Consider the following 9667-nt stretch of genomic DNA (forward strand, 5'->3'; position numbering starts at 1 on the left):
TCCCCCTCTCTATATATGTATCTTTGTCTCCATCTCCATTCATATCCTCCTCTCAATCTCTATCTCCTTACTCTCTCTCACTCACTCTTTCCCCCTCCATCTCCCCCTCTTTCTATTCTCTCTCCCTCTCTCTCACTCCCTCTTGCAAATGTAACATGAGTTTGTTGGCAGTGAAGCCTGATTATCTTCCTAATTTAGATGTTTAATTTAAATCATGTTTTGATCCCTCTAAGTGGATACATAGCTGATTTGAAGCTATCACTTCTCAATTGAGACCATTGTTACACAAAAAAAAATATTTTTCAAAGGACCTACCAATGGATCTCATGTATTAGACAAATGTATGCAAAAAATAGACAAAAAAAATTAAATTGACCTTCCACACCTTTTTTGGTGTACCCATTGTACACCAAGGGTCAATTATGAAAAATTTTGTTCTATATTTTGCATGTATTTGTGCAATATGTGAGGTCAATTGGCAGGTCATTTAGAAAATCTGCTATGCACCCACTTGGTGGGATCTAAACACAACAATAATGAAACCTCTAAATGGAGAAGATAATCAAGCTCCATTACCAAAATGCTCATATTATGTTTGTAATAGGGAGAGATAAAGGTTATGAGATACAAATAGAGAGCAAGGCGGAGAGAACATTTAAAAAATATCCTTATATTATAAGTAAATAGCATGGAGGGCACAAAAACATGTAAATTAGGGAGACAAATGACAACAATGTTCAATCTAACATATTGCAAATAGTAATTGTTAATAAGTTTCACAAATAAAATAACTATCCATATAGAGATCATTGATTTATCAATTTGAAATCATTTCTATCAACATTGGTATCACAACCTCCCTTGGGGTGATTTACATTTCAGTATTTCATTTACATGTACTTGCAAGTACTTTCCTTCATTACTTGGTTAATTCCAAAACTGGGGTTTGACATAAAGGGAAAACCCCAATCCCAACTCATTTTCCTCTCTTTTCTATGTGTAGGTTTCAAGTGCACAACTGTACTTTCAGATTTGGGCTCCATTTGCAGAGGCAGAAAAACCCTTTTCATTTCATGGATTTTTCGAAGGATCATGTACATTTCTCCCACAATCCAAGCAAAATTTCCTCAAATTTGCAAGGCAGCTTCGTCTTGACATATTAGTGCAAAATCTAGGAGCACAACCTCATCCCATATTCTAATCTTAAATTATAATCAGTTCTTTGTCACTTTTGCACTACATAATTCAATCAATTCCTTTCCATTTCAAATAGGAAGAGGGGATCAACTTATCATTCCCATTTCACTCAAAATTCTATTTTCTATCTTTGGAGATTGAATCTAGTGGATTTTCCTCTCCTCTTCCAATGTAATTGGGTGAAAAGTGTTTGAAGGGAAATCCGTAGTGAAACTCTCATCTCTCCTTGGAGGGAAAGGGTAGTTTTCCTCTTGATCTTCCATTCACACATTCTTCACCCGCCAATACACATTGGCTCCATTACATTTTGGTGAACCCGACATCTTGCATGCTTTCTTTTTAACAAAATTGTATATTTTTCATTTGCAAGTTTTAATTTTCTATGAACTTAGTGGTTAAATCCCTTAAAAACCCTAGTTTTTAAAATTAAAATTGAACTTGTGATTTATAAAAATTGCTTGTGGTTATCTTAGATCTGAAAATTGTTTTGTTTATAAAATTCAATTTCCTCATTGTCTTGTTCAATTTGCAATTCAAATTTACAAAAAATAAGAGGTTACTTGTTAAAACCCTAATTTTCAAAAATCATCTTGAACTTGTGCAAAATTTGATTTCCATTTAAGTTTTAGATTTTTAATTATTCTCAAACTTATTTTCATTCCTACAATTCACATTTTCAATTTCCCTCCTTTTTCCCAAAATTCAAATTTCAAAATTAAGTGGTTAGGTCATAAAACCCTAATTTTCAAATTTAATTAGATTTTATGCAAATTTCAATTAATTTCATTCAAATTCATATTCTTAAACATTTTCCAAGGTGTACATATCCATTAGGTTTGACCTTTTTCAAAATTGCAATTCAATTCCTCTTTTTCTTCAAAAATCTAATGGGGTCCTATTTTTACATTTGAACCTTCATTTCACCCATCTAGAAATCGTAAAATTCACCAATTTTTTGGGGTTAGCTTTGAAATCATCTTAATATTCATCCTTGAAAATTTTTTAAAAATTTGGTCGGACCATGTGTGTTCTCGTCACGATCCTCGGCTTTTTTCCCAAAATTTCGGGAGACTGTTTTGTATTTACTAGCCTAAATCCAGAAGACTGGCTGATTTTATCGATTTTTTATCCCTCTAGAATTGGAAATACCTCCAAAATTTAACATTTCAAATTTCAAGAAATTTTTTAAAATTAAGACATAAATTATAGTCTACCCTGATTTTAAAATTAAGTGGTATCCCCTTGGCCCTAATTTTGAAATTTCAATTTCCTTTCATTTTTGGAAATTATGTCATCCTCTTCCTCCAACAAAGTTCAAATTGTGTAATCATTATTTTCTTACATTTTGCATTACTTAATTTTGTAATCTTTGTTCCAAAATTTAAAATTCAAATTTTCCCTTTAGTGCATGAGTTTTTCCACTATTAGTTCTACCTATCCTGTCCCCATTAGACGAAACATTAGAACTAAGGCCTCCAAAGGTTTAATTACTGAGTAAATGGAGCCTAATTTGGGTGACTTCTTTAATGAGGGTCATACTAATTCTTCCCATCCTAATCATATGCATATTCACCCCATTGATGAATCCCATGATGAAGAAGAAGCTTTAACTAGAGTCTCTATAGATCAACTTTCCACATTTGACAATCAATTTGATAACTTTCAATAATGGATGTCCCAAGAATACCCTAATAGTGAAGCTCTTCCATTAATTGAAGGCCTTAAGCGCATGATTCAAAGTGATAAGAATGGAATTGATATATTGTGTGGTATTGCACATATTGTTGATTCTAATGTCATGCCTATCAAGAGTTCTGCCAAAACCCTAGGTTATTCACAACCTTCAACACAAGTCAATCCTTCTATTCCTTTGACTACTCTTATGACTAGTATTCCTACTTCTACCCCCAACATCATGGCTACATCAACTCAAAATGTCATTCCTACAACCATTGGTCATGGGGGCAATCCCTCTTCTTCATTTAATCCTTCATCTTTACCTATGTCTTCCATATGTATTCTTATTATTCCTCAGCCAATCAATGTGACACAAGGGGGAAATTCCTTTAACAACTTTGTTCCTCCTTTAAGTGTCCCTTTTCCTACCCAATCATCACCTATGCCTACTTATCATAATGTCCCACCACCTTATTCTCAATCCATTCCTTCCTTCAATAACATCACACCACCTTCTCAATCAACTATGTCTAACATCCATTCTTCTACCGAAGTGACAATTAACAATCTTGCTCAAATCGTGTCTTCCCTACAACAAAAAATTGCCTCTATGAGTCAATCCAAGTTTAGTGTTCCCGCCTTTGATGTTGTGAGCCCACTTTCTCTTGATATTGTTAAATTCATGCCACCTAAACATGTTGAGATCCCTCAATTAGAACTCTATAACTAAAAAGGTGATCCTCTTATGCATGTCAAAACATTTCAAACCTTGTGTACCGATTTTGCTTATGATAAAAGATTACCTGCAAAATTGTTTACAAGAACACTAAGAGATAAGGATTTGCAATGGTATTTCTCTTTGTCTTCTTGTAGCGTCCTAAAATTGTGACACTTGCAATTTCGACTGCATTTCGGTCTTCACGATGGCGATGCAACACTGAACCTGAATGGAGACCCCGAAACTTGTCCACGACACCAAAAACTGCATTTTCTAGCACCCTGGCCTGAACCTCCTTTGCACCCTATTGTCTCGGGAGGTGGGACCAGAGCGCCCAGCGCCCTGGTCCCCCAGGACCATGGCGCCCAGCACCCTGGTCCCTGGCCCTATTTTGGGCCCGGTCTCCTATGGGACTTCGGGTCTTTTTGTTTGCAAAATGGAAAATAACATTTCCTAGTCGGCCTAAGGTCGGGAAAATCAGTCTATTAACCCTAATTGGCAAGTATATAAACTACATTTTCCTCTCCCATTTGGGTAGAAAGAAAGAAAAAAAGAAGATGAACATATGTGGAAACGATACTCAAGCATTCAAGCATTCAAGCATTCCTTCAAGCAATTGATCATTCCAAGTCTCCATTCAAGGCTAAGTGTTGCATTCAAGACAAGGATTCAACCATTGAAGAGGAGATCACATACTACTACTACAACATACAACAAACAACAACATCTATACCTTTGCACATAAGGATACAAACATCCTTACAACAAGGTATTAGTACTTGTTTTACATTACAGACATTTACATTTACAGCATTTCTCATTTCTTGGTTAATTCCAAAACCGGGGTTTGACCTAAAGGCAAACCCCTAATCCCTAACCCCCCAATCGTCTTCGCTTTTCTGTGTGTAGGTTGTAGGTACGCGGCTGAAATTGAAGATCTGGAATCCTTGTGCAGAGACGAACAAATCCCCCTTCATTTCGCGGATTTTTCGGAGGACCGTGTGCACGCCGGGGGCCATCGTCCCATCAACTTTCGCTCAAATTTGCAGGACAGCGCTGTATCGACATTTTACTACTAATTCCAGGTCCGCAGCTTCATCCTATATCCATATCTCAGTTTATAAGCGAATCTTTCTCACTTTCTATGCATTCCTAGCTTAATTCCTCTATCAACATTCTTTACAAAAGAGGGTAGCCTTGCTGTCTTAACCCTTGAAACTCATTTAGCATCCAATCTTGCATTGTGTGGGATTGGATCTTGTGGGTTTCAACCCCTCTTTTGAATGTAAAGTCTCCCTAAGTGAAAACTGTCAACCCTAGCAACCTCCCTTCTCTCTCCATGGAGTTGGAAGAGGGGAGAGCAACTAGGGTTCGATCATTTTTCCGCTTTACACTTCTTATTATATCACTTCCTTTCAACAACTAGCAATTTTATCCAACAATTTCAAAACAACATTGGTCCTAAAATCACTTTGACTGATTTAATGCATTGTAAACAAGATGTTAAAGAAAAAGTGATTGATTTCATTGGTAGATATAAGCATTTGTGTGCTCAAATTTTTTTTCATGTACCTGATAATGATATTCAAATAATTTTCATTTTTAATTTACAAAAAGATATCAGGGAAAAGCTTATTTTGTCTGAGTTTAATTACTTTCCACAGTTGTGTGCAACACTCCACAATTATCAACTGGTTGTGAGTCAAATAGAGCAATCCACTCCTATGGCTTCGAGTGATAAGGGGGGGAGTGTTCAACATCCATTTGTGAAGTTCAAACCAACAAAAATCTTCATCAAGTTCAATGATACAATCAACAACCACAATGTGAATGCTACAAAAGGTGTGCCTTCTATTTCTAAATCTTTCCAAAGAGAAAGATAATTTACTTCTTTGAATGAATATTTACATAGTATTATGTCTCAATTATTGCACAAAAATGTTATCAAACTTCCTCCTATAAAACAAGTTGATCCTTCTAAACTTGCATCCCCTTATTTTGATAACAATTCATTTTGTCAATTTCATCGTCAGCCTGGTCATGATACTGAGAAACGTTTCGTATTGAAGAATAAAATTCAAGATTTGATTGATAATAATACTATATCTAGATCCTTGTATTACATTTGACCCTAGCGAGACCATTAGAGCACCTGATGGCCCTTTCTACATAGTTACAAAGGTTAAGGATATCCCTTGTCGTGGTGCCATTATTGATCCCTCTTGCATGGTTAATGTCATAAATGAAGAGTATCTTTTCACTTTACAATTGCATAAACCAATATATGATGCTTATAATGTGATTTTGAAGTTATTTGATGGCTTGTCTTGTCCTACCATTGGCTCTATCACCCTTCATGTTGAAGTTCATACTAAATCCATGGATGTTGACTTTGTTATCATACCCTCTTATGAGAAATTTCATGTGAAGTTGGGCTATCCTTGGCTATCTTCCATGAGGCTATTGCTTCTCCAATCCACAAGTGTCTAAAATTTCCTCACAATGGAGAAATCATAACCGTGAACCATATCTTATTTCCTCCATCCAAAAGAAGCCTCAGTGTTCCTATTGATTTTTTTTGGCCTAAACAATTTTAATCTCTTCCATCAAGAAGCGATGCTATTTTTCAATCTTATCAAAAATGGAAGAAAGATATGATCTTATCCTTAAGTCAACCTAGATCCCCAACAATTGACATTCCTAATATTCTTCAAGATGAGGTTCTTCCCCTCACGGATAGAACTAATCTCCCTCCTAAGAAATATCATCAACCTATTTCTATGGATGTGACTATACCTTCTCCTAAGGAGAACAACAATATTCCTCCTAAGGTTAGATCTATACCTCTTCCTCATGATGGACATGGTCTTCTTCCTACACCTACCATTCCTCCTTTCTATGGTGCAGTTCCACCTCCTTCCTCTTATCGAGAGAAGAGGCCTGCTTCTCCTCTTATTCAACCTAAAAGACCTCAACCTAAAATTTCAACTATCAAGGAGAGAAAGATTCCTACTTTTTTAAGTTTTCCTTCTCCTTCTCAGCCTTCCACTAAGACTCAATGAAATTGTTGTGCAAGAGAACACCGACAAAGACGTTGTGTTTGATCTTGTCAAGCTATCCCTCAAAATACTCAATCTCCTCAAACTCCAACAGTTGACATGATTCCCTTTTCTCTTAAGCAAGATGTTCAACCTACATCTCCAAATCATAAGTTGCACAAAACATGTGATGGTTTTACTCCTATTCACGTTCTTTCTCCTCCTTCTCTAAAATTTGATGAAGAAATGGGTGAAAATGTTATTCATCATGGCAATACAACTCCTAATTCTTCTGATAGTGAGTATGCATATGTTGATGTGGACAAGCATTTATCAACTAAATTTTCACAAACCCTAATCCTAGCTCCTAGAATCGAACAAAGTGACTTACCACATGACCATAGTCCTTGTTTGGATCTTGTGATAGCTACATCTGGTATGCTTGATGTCGTTCCTTTGGCGTGTTTCTTGCCTTACCAAAATAGTGATCAACAAGATCGAGAGGTGGATATCGTTCTAGATTAGCAATATTAGCAGTGTAGATCTTCTCTCTCTCTCTTTCTCTTTTGTGACCATTGTTCTATGTGTATCCTTGTTCTTCTATTGTTCCCTTAATGTCTACTTGGGGATGATGCAAAGCATTGAGATATTTTCTTGGTCTCTTTCACGTTGACTCAAAAGACATCCTCTATTCCCTTTCTTCCAAGCTTGTGTCCTTCTTTGGGGAATGACAATAATTATATGTACATGCATACATGATATATATGAGTTATCATACAACATACTGACACTGAGGAAAGTGAAACTACCTCATGTTTTGTGTTCATTATCCTTGGATTTATTCCTTGATTGGGGGCTAAATCCTTGTGATAATGTGCTCCCTCCCTTCTCTATCTCTTGGGTGTATCCTACCTTAAAGAAATCTCTCCCAATAAGAAGCATGTGATCGCTTTAACATAGGGGCATACACTCCATTCATATTTTCCTTCTTGATACTTAGAATTACTTAGTGAACATTCTTTTGCTTTGTAATCTTTAGTATCCTTGCTTTCATGACTCATAGTGAGGGCAACTTTGCTACTTGCAATCATGGTTATTTCCTTATTGATCTTCCCTTTTACTTTGTCAATTGAAGTCCTAAGATCCTAAGTCCATTTGGGGCTAGGTGCATCTTGCCTCCCTAATGTGGTAAAAGTCTTTCAATCCTGTTTCCTTGTACTTTACCAGCACTATTGGCATACACTCATACTCCTGCTAAAGTGGGGGCTAAATGTAGTATTGTAAAATTGTGAACCTATAAATTTTTCATCACATTAGGGTCCTCACGCACATGAGATTGAATCCTCTAACCTAATCAGAGATCGGAGACTGTTCAACCCTCATAATTAGCTTCTTTCTTGGCCTCCACACCACCCTATCTAAACTTTGCCCTGTAGAAATGGGTAGGATAGGGGTGTGGTGCCCTTGTCCCCCCTAGGATAGGGGTGTGGCGCCCCTATCGATTCCCTATTTTGGGACAGGACCCTTCCTAGGGTTGCATAGAAGGTTGTGCAGTGAGTGGGAAAAACTCTTGATGTCAGCCTATGACGAAAATCAAATTCATTGACATGTATTTAAGGGGTATTTGTCCTCTCATTTTCATAAGTGGAAGTTCAATTTGGTCAAGTTGCATAAGCAATCAAGCATTCAAGAGAATTCAAGAATTCCTTACAATCATTGAGCATCTCAAGTCTCCCTTCAAGGCTAGGTGTTGCATTCAAGTCAAGGACTCAACCATTGAAGAGGCGATTGATTTCAACATTCAATTCCACACAATAATTTCTATCAATGTTGCTATCACAACCTCCCTTGATTGATTTACATTTCAATCTTTCATTTACATCTACTTGCAAGTACTTTCTTTCATTACTTGGTTAATTCCAAAATTGGGGTTTGACCTAAAGGAAAACCCCCAATCCCAAACCCATTTTCCATTCTTTTATGTATGTAGGTTGTAGGTGCACAACTATAATTTCAGATTCAGGCTCCATTTCCAAAGGCAAATAAACCCTTTTTGTTTCATGGATTTTTCGAAGGACCGTGTACATTCCCGCCACGGTCCGGGCAACTTTTCCTCAAATTTGTAGGGCCACTTCGTCTAGACATATTACTACTAGATCCAGGTGCACAACTTCATCCCATATTCTAATCTTAAGTTATAATCACTTCTTTGTCACTTTTGCACTACATAATTCATTAAATTCCTTTCCATTTCAAATAGGAAGAAAGGATCAACTTATCATTCCCATTTCTCTTAGAATTCCATCTTCTAACTTTGGAGATTGAATCTAGTGTATTTTCCTCTCCTCTTCCAATCTAATTGGGTTGAAAGTGTTTGAAGGGAAATCTGTAGTGAAACTCTCATCTCTCCTTGGAGGGAAAGGGTAGTTTTCCTCTTGATCTCTCATTCACACATTCTTCACCCGCCAACACACATTGGTCCTATTACAAGATGCTTTGCCCCACTGGATCCACTCTCAGCACTCACTTCTCTGGGGTAGTCAAGAACCAGTCCCCATGGCGAAATTTGTATCTTTACTAAGAACTATAAGAATGTGAGTCGCTTCAGAGGTTTGACCTCCTGCGCCAACAACTAGAAGGTGTTTGGCTTCTAACACAAAAGGTATCTAGTAAGGGCATCTGTTCGGGTGGCTATAATCAGCAGCATGTTACACTCTATTAAATAAAAGGCCTCCCATCCTATATAGGTTGCACTCTATAGGGTTTATGGGGAGTTATAATGTCACTATAGCAACATGTAACACCAGTTGCTTGAAACTTTCATCACAAAAACTTTTATTTATAGTGGCTTGGAAGATCTTGGCTTTAGCCCATTACCACTTGGGTCGTTCCCTCTCACTTGGCCTTATGGACTACTCAGGAGGAAGGCCCTCTAAAAGGAAAAACACAAAGAGCCTATTGCTCAAGACACAAAAGACCTTGTTGATTTTAAAGCACCAATTGAAGTGTTTGCTAAACTAAAGAAGACAAAGAAATC

Source organism: Cryptomeria japonica, unplaced genomic scaffold (assembly GCF_030272615.1).
Source record: "Cryptomeria japonica unplaced genomic scaffold, Sugi_1.0 HiC_scaffold_60, whole genome shotgun sequence".
NCBI classification, from domain to species: domain Eukaryota; kingdom Viridiplantae; phylum Streptophyta; class Pinopsida; order Cupressales; family Cupressaceae; genus Cryptomeria; species Cryptomeria japonica.